General features: G+C 40.5%; 1 long non-coding RNA gene across 1 annotated transcript; it reads left to right on the forward strand.

Moving 5' to 3' along the window:
• Positions 1-5437: 5437 nt before the first annotated feature.
• Positions 5438-10030, forward strand: LOC112219083. The gene is made up of 5 exons (XR_002948681.2): positions 5438-5841; positions 5956-6171; positions 6710-6849; positions 8661-9081; positions 9356-10030. It is a non-coding gene; the product is annotated as an uncharacterized LOC112219083 (long non-coding RNA).
• Positions 10031-17228: the final 7198 nt, after the last annotated feature.

Raw genomic sequence — 17228 nt, forward strand, 5'->3', positions numbered from 1 at the left:
CCAGGATCCAGTTGCAGAGGGAGGTGTTTAGTCCCAGGGTCCTTAGCTTAGTGATGAGCTTTGAGGGCACTATGGTGTTCAACGTTGAGCAGTGTGGAGTGCAATAGAGATTGCATCATCTGTGGATCTGTTGGTGCGATATGCAAATTGGAGTGGGTCTAGGGTTTCTGGGATAATGGTGTTGATGATGTGAGCCATGACCAGCCTTTCAAAGCATTTCATGGCTACAGATGTAAGTGATACGGATCGGTAGTCATGTGCCTTTTACTGAAGAGTGGCTTCCGTCTAGCCACTCTACCATCACGGCCTGATCGGTGGAGTGCCACAGAGGTGGTTGTCCTTCTGGAAGGTTCTCCCATCTCCACAGAGGAACTCTGTCAGTGTGAACACCTGGTACTTGGTCACCTCCCTGACCAAGGCCCTTCTCCTATGATTGCTCAGTTTGGCCGGGCGGCCAGCTCTAGGAAGAGTCTTGGTGGTTCCAAAGTTCTTCCATTCATGAATGATGGATGACACTTTGTTCTTGGGGACCTTCAATGCTGCATAATTTTTTTGGTACCCTTCCCCAGATCTGTGCCTCAATACAATCCTGTCTCGGAGGTCTACGGACAATTCCTTCAACCTAATGGCTTGGCTTTTGCTCAGAAATGCAATGTCAACTATGGGACCTTATATAGACAGGTGTGTACCATTCCAAATCATGTCTAATCAATAGAATTTTCCACAGGTGGACTCCAATCGAGTTGTAGAAACCTCTCAAGGATGATCAATGGAAACAGGATGCACGTGAGCTCAATTCTGAGTCCCATAGCAAAGGGTCTGAGTACTTATAAAAGTATTTATGTTTTTAATTTTGTATACATTTGCAAAAAAATAACTGTTTTCACTTTGTCATTATGAGGTATTGTGTGCAGATTGATGAGGATCCATTTTAGAATAAGGCTGTAACGTTAAAAAATGTGGAAAAGTCAAGGGGTCTGAAAATTTTCCGAATTCATTGTATGCTTATATATGTATCCACACATATAAGTACATTTATGTCACAAATATGTTAAAATATACAAGAATTGGCCATTTCCATATACACTACATGACCAAAAGTATGTGGACACCTGCTCGTCAAACATGCTATTCCGAAATCCTCGGTATTGATATGTCGTCGGTTGCCCCTTTGTTGTTATAACAGCCTCCACTCTTCTGGGAAGGCTTTCCACTAGATGTTGGAACATTGATGTGGGGACTTTCCATTCAGCCAAAAGAGCATTAGTGAGGTCACCGATTTGGCCTGGCTCGCAGTCGGCAAAGGTGTTTGATGGGGTTGAGTTCAGGGCTATGTGCATGCCAGTCAAGTTCTTCCACACCGATCTCGATAAACTGTTTCTGTATGGACCTCACTTTGGGCACCGGGGCATTGTCATGCTGAAATGGGAAAGAGCCTTCCCCAAACTGTTGCCACAAAGTTGAAAGCACAGAATCGTCTAGAACAGCCAAACTCAACTGGCAGACTGAGGTCCATGTCCAGACCCAGAGAAGGGTCAATTCAGACCGGACAACATCGCATTATGTTATATAAAAGTCAATACATTCTTTTTTAGACAGCTTTAAAAAATCTATCTGGTGCAGCGGCCTCGTTAACTTAGCAACCACTCTTTCACTTAATTATAGTACTTCTAAGTAGAAGCCATATCAGCCAGAGAAACAAATTGTTCTCCTTTATGATAGAACATTTAGATTTGTCTGCCTGACTGTGGGGCTCTTTAACTGAATTATTAGGATTTTCCTGTGATCACAACAAAACTACTTATTTTGCTCAAATAGAGAAAAATTAAATTGTGTTTTCTTTGACATGATGAGCCTGGTGGAGAATTTAACATTCTGCCTGAGTGTGGCGCTGTTAACTGCAATTTTCAGGATTATCTTGTAACCAGAACAAAACTATACTTAACAAAAATATAAATAACATGTAAAGATTTGGTCCCATGTTTCATGAGTTGAAATAAAAGATCCCAGAAAATGTCCAGATGCATAAAATGCTTATTTCTCTCAAATTTTGTACACTAATTTGTTTACATCCCTGATTTTCGTAAAATCATATTATATCTACCGTAGCTTTGATGGGACTGATGATGTCACCATCATTCTTTCAAAATCTTAGCTAGCTCGTTAGATAAGCAGTCATCATCATGAATCACTTTGACAATCTTCTGGCAAATCCTTTTCAATTCTTATCATAGGAAGACAAATTATAGTTAAAAACGTATCGGTGCTAATCGGCCACTGGACATATATAGACATTATGGTTTGGAAGGAACCAGTGGCTAACTGCAAGGGTTGCAAAGCAATCACTAGCCTGCTATTCAGTGGAGTGGATGTGTGGTCCAAGTCTGGGTTTAATGGGCTCTTTTCTAAACTTAAAATACAAACATTCATGCGGTCAATCTGACTTCTGCCGCTTTCAAAACAACTGAAAACTCGTAACTAGGAAATCTCAGACTTCAGTGAATTCAAGACAACTGGGACCTTGAGAAAAAAACGAGCCCCAGACTGGGAAAATACATTTTGAACCCTCATCCAACTCGTAATTCCAAGTCGGGAATTCCAAGCTCTTTCTAAAGCTCTCATTCAACCTTGTTTTTTTGAGTTCACAGTTGTCTTGAAAGCACCATAAGTCCAGAGGTGATGTCAACATTTGCCCACAAGGACTGCCGCGCCACATTCCTGTTAAAGTGAGCACAGCACAACAAGGTGAGTTCAAAAATGTATTGTATGTTGCTGCATAAATGATGTAATATGCCAGGGAGATATTTATACTGTAGCTAAGAAAGTAATACTAAGTGTATCTTGTGTAGTAAGCTGTTAGTAGCCCACGTACCTCACCCTAATAATTTGCTCCCTTTTCACCTTATAATTTAGCCTACTGTTCTGACTTGGTGGTACACATTTAGCCTATAGCCTGATAAAGAGAAATGTCTTTCATTGTCTGCTGATATGCCCCCTTTATTTATCCTATGGATCTGACTTGGTATACAGGGAGTATACTGTAAAAATGGCCCATGTTCTGAATTCTACGTCTGTCCTAGCTTGCTCATGAATTTCTTAATCGAAATTACAGATTACCTATTTTCTGCTCGTCGTCCCCATATGCCATAGTTTGTACATCTCAACTATCAGTAGAAACCACATTTGTTTAAGCAAGTCACGCATATCAGCTATGTTTAATTTAAAAGGCAGTGAACGAGGCTGAATGAACTGTTTCGCTGCTAGACAAGGCTCCGCTGATAGCCAGGTGTAGCAGTAGTAAGAATTCACTCCACGGTGCTGAAAAGACAGCTCTGCTGTTTGGACAGCTTAATGTAGGCCCTGACAGTTTGTGGGCAACTGTTTGTCAATGTTATAGTGCAATTAACGTGTTGGTTAGTGTTGTGTTGTGTAGTGGCTTTGCTGGCATGCACCCCCCCCAAAACGTGGGGCAAAGCCATCTGTCCATATGGTGTTGAACTGCCAGTACTTTCTGTATAGTCATTATGGATATATTCTGAGCCTGCTGGCCATTTAATACTGGTATTGCCCTTTCCTTATTGAAATAGTGAATAAAGGAAGACTGCTTCATTTTCAATTAAAATGCAATGAAGACATTGTGAGATTGAATGTATGCTTATTCACGTTATCTCTGTATTACAGCAAATCAAATAAAGATTTGTGCAAACTGGAAGTGTGACTTCTTTCCCCAATGATTTCCCTATGGCTGAGGTACTTTCTCAGTCATTGTTGAATTTTTTATTTATTAGGATCCCCATTAGCCGAAGCCAATGGCGACAGCTAGTCTTACTGGGTTCTGACATAAAACAAAAATACATTACAGACAAAAGACTTTACAATTTACATACATTTAAAAACATGAACATGTAGTGTGTGTGTGTACATATATCAGTTACACATATATGTCGGTACATACACTCAACAAGTAGGTGAGATAGGGGAATGGCGTTGTCCCGTGAGGTGTTTATTTAAACCAGGTTTGCTGTCCCCTTGCGCTATATAAGATGGAAGGGAGTTCCAAGCACGCATTGTTCTGTATAATACTATACGTTTCCATGAATTTGTTCTGGAACTGGGGACTGTGAAAAGACCCCTGGTGGCATGTCTGGTGGGGTAAGTGTGTGTGTTGACGATGCAAACCATTTGGAATTTTCAAACCAATGTTTCTTATATAAATAAGAAGTGACGCAGTGTCTTCCTCAACGCTCAGCCAAGAGGGACTGCCATGCACGTATTAATATTAGTCCTCTGAATACAATGAAGAGCAAGACGTGCGACTCTGTTCTTGACCAGCTGCAGCTTAACTAGGTCTTTCTTCGCAGCACTTGACCATATGACTGGACAATAATCCAGATGAGATAAAACTAGAGCCTGCAGGACTTGATTTGGGGAGTGTGGTGCAAAAAGCTGAGCATCTCTTTATTACAGACAAACCTCTCCACATCTTTACAACCATAGAATCTATATGTTTTGACCATAACATTTTACAATCTAAGGTAACACCAAGTACTTTAGTCTCAACTTGTTCAACAGCCATACCGTCCAGGTGTCAGGCCAGGGTTTACTTAGTCGCAGCCCAATAGCATCAGAGGGCACACCTGTTTGATCTCACTGTGATACTGTAGGCCTACTTATGTTACTTTTCTGAGTCAATTCAGTTATCATTAAATGTCCAGCGTCTTTTGTAAGAAACACCATTTATTTAAATCTCTAGTTGAGTACAAGAAATGGTTTTGTTCTGGTCACAAAATAATCCAGAGAATTGCAGTAAACAGCGCCACACTCAGGCACAAAACTGAATGTTCAATTCTCAGCCAGGCCATCTTTTCAAAGAAAACACAATTTATATCTCTGTTTGAGCCAAATAAGTAGTTTTCTTGTGATCACAAGAACATCTTAATAATTCAGGTAAAGAGCCCCACAGTCAGGCAGACAAATCTGAAGATTCTATTACAAAGTGAGAGCAATTAGTTTCACTGGCTGATATGGCTTCTCCTTATAAATGCTATAAAAGTACATTAATAGATGACATTCGATTCTATAATCCAGTCTCAAATATAATCGCACAATTCAAACAGACCCAGCGCGGAACTTCGTGTGAAAATGCGTCCCATGGTCTCCTTTGTTCAATGCATTCCAAACACTTGTGGTAACCAATTATTTCGGTAGCCTAGTAAAGGAAGCCCCTTCTGGTATGTTCTATTGCGACCTGTCTGGGACTCGTTGATGGTTCCCTGTTTACTACTCAAACATATTTGACTTATTAAGTCTAAGACGAAATAAACAGCAATACACTGGTCTCAAATATATTAGCATAACTAGGCTACACAGAACCATAGCAGGCAGTCCCACTGTAAAATATTAGACTTTTTTTATCATATTTAAACGAGTCCCAAGCCTAGCTCTGTATACTGGGGCATGGCTTACGGAGCGCGCTCTGAAATAAGCGCTCATATTGTCATATTCCAACGGATCGAGTTAGCTCATCACACCGGCTCAGCTCGAAGAAAATGTGCAGCTATTTGTAATTGATGTTATTCCTCTGTAGGGTTTATTGAGGATGTCTGTTTCTGGCTCATGAACCCCGAGTTCTCTAGCATGTTGGCCTCCATGGAGTAGCTAGCTAACGTTAGCCATCTTAATTAACATGAAGATGTCAACAAGTGCTGTCAGGACGCATACCATCACTGTTGCTGTATGCAGCCCGTTGCTGGTTGCTCAAGGGCAGATGGAGAACGAAGAATAGATTGATCCGTATAGAACTACGATCCAATCATAAAGTCCATGAGAAAGCCTGACGAGGTACAGTACAAGCAGCTGTTTAATGCATCTTTCCGTGCCATGACAGTGTCATCACTTGAAATAATTATAATATTGCTTTGTTGTTGTTTTTCTTTGTCATGTTTCCTATTACAGTGTATGAAACAAAATCATGAAGTGTGAAAATACACCAAGCATGACGAATACTGCCTTTTATCGTGATATTAATCTAATCGGAAAACTAAAGGAAAGTCATCTTCACCGGCAAGTAATTACCCTAATGTACCCACCAAGAGGAGGGAATACATGCAGGGCTCAGATCAAGTGGACGTAACCGAGTGCAACAACAAAGTCGAAGGGTTACAAAGAGAGGTTCGTGTTGAGTGTTGGAAACGGATTTTAAACGTCACACATTATGTTTTTCAAATGTATATTTATGAAACCGTGGCAAATAGATGGTGTGTGATCGTCTGTAATGTTCCTTAATTTTTTTTTAAATTGAGGAGCATAAGAATAATATTACACTGGTTGCACAGCAGCCATCATGCAACCCAATGTTCAAGGGATTCCTCACCAAACTTCTGAAAGAGAGAGCCTGGTATGGTTTAAATCTATGCACTGATTCTCTTTATGTAAACTATAGGATTCCATATGTGTTATTTCATAGTTTTGATGTCTTCACTATTATTCTAGAATGTAGAAAATGGCTCAAATAAAGAAAAACCCTAGAATGAGTAGGTGTGTCCAAACTATTGACTGGCACTGTAACTAAACCAATCTGATTCAGAGCACAGTCATTTACACTCAAGACAAGACAAACGAGACAGATTTGAAACGACTCATTGGCATTACAGCGTCAGGAATATTTCTCATTGCCATTGCAATTATTTAAAGGATCTTTCTCTTCCAGGTGTCTGTGGTTGTCTTAATCATAGTGGTCATCATCTGCAACAAGCTGTGGTCTACAGTCTCCTTGTTTGTCCAGTTCAAGCAAATCTTTGCCATTGGTTTCTCATCAGTCTGGTCTGGAATTGGTTCTATCTCTACAAGGTAAATTGCCAATATTCACACTTCCATCTATTTTGTCAAATTTCCACATGCTAATTACCCCTTACTGTCTGTCTGGTGGTCTAATGTTTATTAGTAAATTAATATAATTATCTTAAAGAAAAGGTACAAAGTTCCTTCTTTACTGCCAGAGTGGCCATTCTGGGTTTTAGGGTTTTCCCGATTCAGGATTGGTTTATGTTCTTCGAGGCAGAACATTTAGGCTAAACACTACAGCAATATTTCAGGTCTCTGCAAATAATGTTTTTGTGGGGGTTTATAAGCAGGAAAGGAAGTAGAACTAAGTTATTTAAGGTATTTCTAATATTCCATCTCTATTCTTCAAAACTCAAGCCAACTACTTTAAGGAACATCACCAAGGAATGTCTTGAGAAATATCTAAGTCTTACCAGGAGAGCTGGACTATGACAGGTCATTTGTTTGTGTGAGATTGGGAGAGAGATGAGGGATAAAAGCAGTGATAGTAATGGGGTTCTAACTGTGTGCATGTGGTCCCGGGGATGGTAGCACTACCGCTAGACCAGCCTCCACACGAAATACACAATGTTAATTCACCATATGTTATTGGATTTTCTCAACCTGTCAGATTGCCTTTACCGAGCACCAAAACAAAATGGAAAGATGGAGGGCATCGATGCAAAATGCACTGGGAGGAAGGAAATCAACTGCTGGGATAACATGAAGGGCGGGATAATGGAAAAATAACACCTGAGCTTGGCATCACATATCTTTCCACAGGGGTATCAGATTTTCCTCATCTCAAAAATATATGCGAAAGTACATTTAATTGATGCATTATTGTTTCATAATTATTGGTGCATGTGTAACCGATGTGAAATGGCTAGCTAGGGTCCCTGGTTCGAGCCCGGGGCGAGGGGACGGACTAAAGTTAAACTGTTACATTGGTGCCGTGACCCGGATCACTGGTTGCTGTGGAAAAGGAGGAGGTCAAAAGGGGGGTGAGTGTAACCGATGTGAAATGGCTAGCTAGTTAGCGGTGGTGCGCGCTAATAGCGTTTCAATCGGTGACGTCACTCGCTCTGAGACCTGAAGTAGTTATTCCCCTTTGCTCTGCAAGGGCCGCGGCTTCTGTGGAGCGATGGATAACGATGCTTCGTGGGTGGCTGTTGTCTGTGTGTAGAGGAGCCCGGGTCGGGCATAAATACACAATACTTCTCACTCTTCTTTTCTGGCTTTCACATTTTGACCTTTTTGTTGCAGTAAGTTTACTGTGCAAATGCACATTGGTTTATGTTGTTGTGAAGCCTTCTGTTTACTCCTCCCTGCCTCTGCCCCAGATTGATACAGAGTTGCCATGTCTCTCCAAGATGATCCCTGTAGGATGCACTACGAAGTCCTCATGGTCAACCCCATCCTTCTTGTACCACCAACTAACCTATTTTTGGCGACCAGGGAAAGTCAAATTCCAGTCAGTCAATTCAGGAAGTAAACTGACATTCCACTTCCAGTTTTCAGTCTACTTCCGGAAATGACAGCATTGAAATGGAATTGACCCTAACCTATTCCACAGGCCAGGACTGAAAGATAGTCACCCATACCTTACTCTTGCAACTTAACATAACTATTTGAGTAAGCCCAAATGTAAAAGTATGTATTGCCATGTGTTTCACTTGTAACTAACAATGCAATATCAATCTAATCCAGTGTCTATGATTGCCCTGTGAGCATTATGAAAAACTTGAAATGGAATTGACTAAACTGTGTAAAATGTAGCCTTTTTCCTGGACCTGTAGGATGCAGTGTGATAATGTATTATCTCTCTGTCTCTGAAGGCTATCACTATGGCCATCACCACCTTCTTCATAGAGCCTCTGAAGCACTTTGGCCAGGGGATCAGCCAGTTCCTACAAGCCCTCCTCAAGGACATTAGTGTTTAAAGGCACAGTCAACTTATCTCGGCAAGCAGTGGCGGAGATCCAGAAGGTTCTGGAGGGAATGGACAGCTGGAGAACGGGGACTCTGAACGATGTCCTCAGCCAGATCCTGGTGAATCTCAAACCACATGACTACAAGGCCTGGAGATGGCAATTTGAGGACACCTTTGGTGTGGAGATCGACACATCCATGACGTTTAGAATGCGTAGTTTATGTGGTTTGCCTAAGCAATTTACTGTGGAAATTTGCAGAGTCACCTTGCGGTCACCAGTCACCTTGCAGATCCCTGTGCTCCTCACCATCGTGCTCTCCATCCTGGTAAGGACACACAAAGAAACACAATCAAAGAAACACATTGTCACAAGGTCTAGGGTCAATTCCATTTAAATTCTGTCAATTCAGCAAGCGAATTGGTGTTAAATTATTTCTGAAAATAAATGTCAATTTACAATTCTTGAATGAGAATGTAGATTTACTTCCTGTACTGAAATGGAATTGACCCCAATCCTAACTCACATAGCAGTCATACTGTTTCCGTAGCCAGTTTCTTGCCTGTCCCTGAAGCAGTAAATGTATTCCTTATCTACCTCAGGTCTTTGTGTACAGCAGCGCCCAGGCTGCCATCCTGCACGGCATATCCAGACACCCTGAGGAACGCCGACAGGCGGTACAGCAAGGACGAGATCATCTCGGAGAGGTGGGAGCGTTTCCCCGACGGTGTGCGGCCGGAGGGTTGCTCCAACGCAAAGCATATCGACCCTCTAATGGTAGAGGACCGACATCCAGGAAGAGGTACTGCAAGAACCAGTTGTAGCTGGAGCCACAACTGAAGGCAATGACTCACAAGAAGCTTAATCCTCTCCAGCTAAAGGCAAATCAAATATAGGGGGACGTTGCATCTGAATCTAAGGGGGAAGCTGACAGCCAGGCTGTCCAAAAGCTGAGTTCCCTCCCCCCCTCCTAAAACTAGGTGCCTACCACTATATATATATATATATATATATATTATATATGGGCCAAAATGGTGACTGAAAATGGTGTTGTATGATGCAAGGAACCACTTTGCAAAATAAAAATCATTATCATTTATTAGGCCTATTATTACCATATAGAGAATAAGGCTTTGCCTGTCTTAAAATACAACACTCTCCCTTTTAGGATGGTTGGCACCTTTTTTAGCCTATCAAATATAGCAGAATTAAACAATCAACAGCCTGACCAACTCTATACAAAGGAGATGTGTTGTACTGCATGAGGCAAATGGTGGCCACACGAGAAACTGACTGGTTTTCTGATCCATGCACCTGCGTTTATTTAACTTTTTTTTTAAGGTGACCAACAAATGCATATCTGTATTCCCAGTCATGTGAAATCAATAGATTAGGGCTTAATGAATTAATTTCAATTGACTGATTTCCTTATATGAACTGTAACTCAGTAAAATCTTTTGAAATTGTAGCATGTACCAAACTCGGTGAAGTCTTCCAATACAATAGTCCACATGACTGGCTGCGTTTTGCTACCACCGGAAACTTCAAGAAGATTGCCCATTATTTAGTTTTTCTAAGTAAATATATTTGAAAGTGATCAAAAATAATGTATTATTAGCTAGCTTGCTACAGAAACGTAGCAGCTCATTTGATTTAGCCTGCACACTAAGATAATATTCGCTAGTTAGCTAACTTTACATACTGTATACCTAGCTACGTAAATTAAATGTAATCAGCTTGCTATATTCACAGTAGCTAGTTACAATGATTAATGCATTAAGATAGCTAACTCCAAATGTAGCTAGATAGGTAGCAAGCTCAACAGCCATGAGAAGGGAGAGTAAGCTACTCTGGATAGGGCAGGTACCTTTGCGGGAGGACATGAAACTATTCTCCATTTCAATCCCTGTCCTTAGCAATAAAAACGGAAGACAGACCTGAATATTATGTTGCTATATCTCTCTATCTAACTTAAGTATAATGCAGCCTGTTACTTTGTTTTCTGTCCTCAGATACAGAGGTCTGTCAAACCCTGTCTGCAGAATGAGGTACCAATGAATGTCCCAAAAGAGTAAGGGTACATTCTTGTATGCCATGGATTATATGTGTACCTAGCATATTTTGTGAACAAAAATCACACACAAAGTCACACACAATGTATATAAACCTATTACAACTGGAGCAGGCCAACCCTGATGGGTGTGCACACTTCTGTTCCAGCCCAGCATTAACACACCTGATTCAATGTATCAAACCTAATTAGTTAATAATCAAGTGTGCTATTTCTGGGCTGGAACAGAAGTCGTATCACCCAGTGGATCATAGGAGTTACTTTTTTTGTTCACCTGAAATGATGTTTTATTAATAATAGCCTACTTGTTACTAAAATGTCTAGCCTCTACATATGAGTTAGCTTACTTGTACACTTTGAAATTATGAGTTTTGATGCTTTGACAGTGTTTTAAACTTGTTGTAATTAACTGAACTATTATTCAAGATGAACTAGTGTTGATATTGGTTTATCACAGATCACAACCCTGCAATAAAAAGGGGAGTGTGTCTTCACTTGAATGTTTCTGTGTTCTCAAATGAACATCACCTTTTTCTTTCCAATTCGTTTTATTTGTTTGTCACCATTTTGTTTTCAGGATATCAGCCATATGTACCCATTTTGCAGCTGATAATGGAATCCAACGCAAATGCAGCCATAGGCCTACAGCAGTGGTTCCCAATTCCAGTTCTCGAATACCCCCAACAGCACACATTTTTGTTGTAGCCCCATACAAACATAGCTGACTCAACTCATTGAGGGCCTGATGATTAGTTGACATGTTGAATCTGGTGTGTTTGTCTGGGGCTACAATAAAAATGTACTCTTGGGGGAACTCGAGGACCGGGGTTGGGAACCACTGGCCTACAGCATTAGCCTTATGGGCATTTGCAATTCACCCTTTGACATTGTGCAGCTGAAGCTTAACTCACACACTGTTTACATATTGTTCAGCTATATATTCAGAATTTAAAAATTATACCAGTAGACAATGTATATGAGGCTAATCATTAAACTAGATTTTGTACATGCCTTGTGCTGACATTTGTTTTGGTGCAAATCCAACCCTTGTAATCTAGGTGGAAGCAGGAAATGAGTTCCTTATTGTACACACACACCAAGTCCAGAAGGTCTAAGTGGCACTCTGTTATAATGAATATGTTTTTTTTACCTTTATTTAACTAGGCAAGTCAGTTAAGAACAAATACTTATGTTCAATGATGGCCTAGGAACAGTGGGTTAACTGGGGGGCAGGGGCAGAATGACAGATTTGCCAGCTCGGGGGTTTGAACTTGCAACCTTCACACACCGCTTCACACACAGTCCACCGCTCTAACCACTAGGCTACCCTGCCGCCCCGTCTTTTCCTAAGACTACCACAACAATTACATTGTCTATTCTAAATGTGTTTTAAATTGTAAAGGAAGGAAATAGTTGGGCTATAAGAAATACATTTTATTCAACGAGGCTAGGCAAAGCAGAGATCACAGTACTTTTAATTTCACCCATAGCACAATATAGCCTATTATACAGTATGTTTACATACTATATAGTATTACATTTTATATATTCATATTGTTTAAGGGGGCACTTTTGTCATGACGACAAGGTGATGGTTCTCTACTCAAATGGCACAACAGAATCATTCAGATTGACCAAAGCATATAATAACCATCTCGTATAATTGAGGGATGCTGTAATTTCCATATATTTTCCCTCTTATGAATAAAGTTCTCAACAAATTATTATTGGGTTATGATATGAATATATGGTAGCCACTGGAGTTGTTTTGGACAATTATGTCCTCCAGGCTATATCATTTGCGTCTCCCCTTTTCGTGGTCATGGCTTGAAGGGATCCAGCTTTTGTCAAATCATATTTTACATTCCATAGCCAATTAGGAGAATTTATGCAGCAGGTTAGGAGAATTAGGTTACAGTTAGCTAAAAATGCAAAAAAATACATTTGACAACAGCTGGATCCCTTTCGGCTAGGACCACTTTCTCATAGGCCTAGATTACATGGTTGCATTGATCTGCTGTCGGTGTCAGTAGAGTAGACCTAAACTACCATCGTATTAAAAAAGATTCTGCTAATTTCTCCAGTCATATTACATTTAGTAGAATTCAGTGGTGGTCAGTGCCGTGTAAGATGAGGGAGGACGATTTTTTTTTTCATGAGCATGGCCTTATTTCTATTACAGCATATTGGATAACTCATTTATATTCCATTCACCCAGTTCAATGTAACAGCAATAGTTTTAGGCTACTACATGATACTAAAATGTTCCCTATACCCATCATGAGGTTGCAAAATTGGCGGAATGAATACACCCCTGATCATTGATAAACAATCTCATAACTGTGTTGTATTCCTTCTTTTCCCTTCGCTTGTGGATTTCAATGCACAACACATCAGCTGTATGCGATCAGGCGAAAATAACCTTTCCAAGCCAAACTGCCACACACAGTCTACATCGTTGTCCCCATATTATCTAAAGTAACGTCATAGTCGACTAATAGCTAATAGAACTAATGCGTTACTAAACCCGCTACAATCATGCAGTAACGTTAGTGTACAGTCAGGAAGCAGTTACACCGGCGGGCCCCGTTGGCAATAAACTAGTAATACCAAAAGCTTACCTTGACTTGGAAGAATTCCAGTGTTGTGTTGGAAAGTCATAGCCAGCTAGCTAGCATTGCATCCCTCTCTTTGAGCAGGGTGTTTCAGTATGCTAAACTAGGTAGCTGCATTTGCTAGCTAAGTAAGTAAAAGTGAGAAAAAATGACTCTCTTTCTCTCTTGCCTCTCCTTCATTTTGGAAGAAATTAATTTGTTCAAAACTGTTCATCTATTGTCTTTTTCTTTGAGTACACTACTCACCACATTTTATACACTGCAGTACTAGCTAGCTGTAGCTTATGCTTTCAGTACTATATTAATTATCTGATCCTTTGAATGGGGGAACAACATGTCAGTTCATGCTGCAAGAGCTCTGATAGGCTGGAGGACATCCTCCTGAATTTGTCATAATTACTGTGTAAGTCAATGGAAAGGGGGTGATAACCATGAGCCTCCTAGGTTTTGTATTGAAGTCAATCTACCCAGAGGAGGATGGAAGCTAGCTGTCCTCCAACTACACCATGTTGCTACCCTACAGAGTTCTGTAGACCTTCTTTGCAAAATAGTGTGTTTTAATCAGTTATTTGGTGACATGATTATATTTAGTATAGTTTTATTTAGAAAGTATAACTTTTTAAATGTTTTACAATTTAAATGTGTATGAAATTCACTGAGGACGATGGCCCTCCCCTTCCTCCTCTGAGGGGCCTCCACTGGTAGAATTACATGAAATGTTTATCAATGGTACATTTTTCCCATGCAAAGGAAACGTCTCTGATATAGCCTATAAACCTATGCATCTACGCATGTATTAATAGCACAAATAATCCAATCTATATCACATTAGGAATAGTAGGCTTACATTAGTCTGCAAATACAATGATAGAGGCATGCGATCCTTTGTTATAAAGGGGAATTTTTATGGTGAAAAATAGCTTCCCCAAAACTCACGCGACACATGCTAATTGATAGACTAGGAACTATCTTAAAAGCACATTTTGGCTAATTTCAGTGTTGTTGTTAACACCTGGTCAGACTTGATTTACTAGTGATGAAATGATCATAGCAGACCTATTACCAACAGCTGTCTAGGTTCAGGTCTTGACTGCCAAAAAGGTTTCTTTGCTTTTGTGACAGTTCTTGAGTCTTAACTCATTGGTGTCACCAATGGTGTTTCATTGTTGCGGGGAATCTGTAAACATATTTTTTCCCATTGCCTTTCCTGCCTTGTTGGAGCAGCAAAATACTCCACAGAAAATGTCCGTGGTGATGAATCAACTAGTTTTAGGCACTGTTATAATGCAGTTTGGGGTAGCCAAACTGGTGGCTGTTGTTGCCAGGTCAAGCTAAAATATCCAAAGGCCTGAAAACTCGCCCAATTTGTTTTCCACAACGAGAAGAGTTGCCATATTTATACAATAAACCCTTTTCCCATGACGTTATCGGGTCAATTAAAGAAGGAATATCATAGTATATTGTAATGATGTTAGAAGCTAAATGTGTGTTTCCTCAAAATAATTATTATTACAAGCTATGACATGATATAATATAGGAATTTGAATATGTGGCAAGAGAAAATATATTTTGCCCTTGTTAAACTCCCCAAGATAATTTTCCAATGGATGCCGATTTAACTCGTTTGACTCCTATGATTAAGCAATAAGGCAAAAGGGGACATGGTATATGGCCAATATACCACGGCTAAGGGCAGTTCTTAAGCACGACGCAACGCGGAGTGCCTGGATAAAGCCGTTAGCCTTGGTATATTGGCCATATACCACAAACCCCCAGGGACCTTATTGCTATTATAAACTGGTTACCAACGTAATTGGAACAGTATAATGTGATGTTTTGTCATACCCGTGGTATATGGTCTGATATACCACGGCTTTCCGCCAATCAGCATTCAAGGCTCGAACCAGGTTTATAATTGTAAATAAATCCCCTTTGTGCTAGTGCATAACTGTAGTAAATCCGACAGGAGAGTTTGAGTGATAAAAGTTGGACAGAGGATCTCAATCTCTGAGCAAGAAACACTTGGACGAACAAAAAAAAACAAATGTTAGGCTATTTTCTGCCAATTGTGATGTTATTTGACAATTGTTAAGACTATAAACTTTTATAAATGGCCCATTTACGAGATCGACATGTCATTGCAATAGGCATAGGCTACAGACACAAATCTGTGTTTATGATTGTAATTCAATTTTTCCATGGTTTGCTTAGATAAAGGCAGATAGCCTATAGCCCCTGATAAGTCTACATCTCATTTCAGATAGTCTACAGTAGCCTAGACAAGATGCAGGCAATTTGTGAACGGAACTATTTAGATGCATAGTTCAAATTAACAGAATTTATTCAACATGAATAGCGAGGCGATTTTGAGATAAGAAGTGCTTGTTTTTCCCAAATGCCTGCTGGAATAGGTTACTGAGAATGGGGTCATAATTTTAATCACTGAATTAAATATTAATAATATGTATATGAACTGAATATGCTTGTCAACAACAGCCAGTGTTTATTTTTTTAGAATTTGCTTTACCTGTAGCCTAATCTGACTACTGTTACTGTCCCTCAAATGCATTCTAGCAAATAAACCACTACTAAAGGACACCAATAAGAAGAAGAGACTTGCTTGGGCCAAGAAACACAAGCAATGGACATTAGACTGTCGGAAATTTGTCCTTTGGTCTGGAGTCCAAATTGGAGATTTTTTGGTTCCAACGGCCGTGTCTTTGTGAGACGTGGTGTGGGTGAACGGATGATCTCCTCACGTGTATTTCCCACCGTAAAGCATGGAGGAGGAGGTGTTATAGTGTGGGGTGCTTTGCTTGTGACACTGTCTGTGATTTATTGAGAATTCAAGGCACACTTAACCAGCATGGCTACCACAGCATTCTGCAGCGATGTGCCATCCCATCTGGTTTGGGTTTAGTGGGACTATCATTTGTTTTTCAACAGGACAATGACCCAACACACCTCCAGGCTGTATACGGGCTATTTTACCAAGGAGAGTGATGGAGATGACCTGGCCTCCACAATGCCCCGACCTCGACCAAATTGAGATGGTGTGGGATAAGTCGGACCGCAGAGTACAGGGAAAGCAGCCAACAAGTGCTCAGCATATGTGGGAACTCCTTCTAGACTGTTGGAAAAGCTTTCCAGGCAAAGGGTGGCTACTTTGAAGAATCTCAAATATAAAATAGATTTGTTTAACACATTTTTTGGTTACTACATGATTCCATATGTGTTATTTCATAGTTTTGATGTCTTCACTATTATTCTACAATGTGGAAAATAGTAAAAAATAAAGAAAAACTCTTCAATGAGTAGGTGTGTCCAAACTTTTGACTGGTGCTGTAAATGTAAGGGATAATCAACGAGGGGCTATGCGCTATATGGAAGGTTCCACAACATGCTAGCGGAGTGGAACTGACCTTCCATGGAGTTACATTATTTTCCAGAGAACGTAGAGCCCTGAGTTGATTATTCCTTTTATACCATGGCTATAATTTAACACATTTAAAATGTTCAACAGGGCCTCCCGAGTGGCGCAGCGGTCTAAGGCACTGCATCGCAGTGCTTGAGGCGTCACTACAGACCCATGTTCGATCACAGGCTGTGTCCCATCGTGCTCTAGAGACTCCTTGTGGAGTCCTGGGGCCTGCAATCTGACTCTGGTCACCAGCTGGACAGTGTTTTCTCTGACACATTGGTGTGGCTGGCTTCTGGGTTAAGTGAGCAGTGTGGCTTGGCAGGGTCGTGTTTCGGAGGATGCATGGCTCTCGACCTTAGCCTCTCCCG

This window comes from Oncorhynchus tshawytscha, linkage group LG19 (genome assembly GCF_018296145.1).
Source record: "Oncorhynchus tshawytscha isolate Ot180627B linkage group LG19, Otsh_v2.0, whole genome shotgun sequence".
Taxonomy (NCBI): domain Eukaryota; kingdom Metazoa; phylum Chordata; class Actinopteri; order Salmoniformes; family Salmonidae; genus Oncorhynchus; species Oncorhynchus tshawytscha.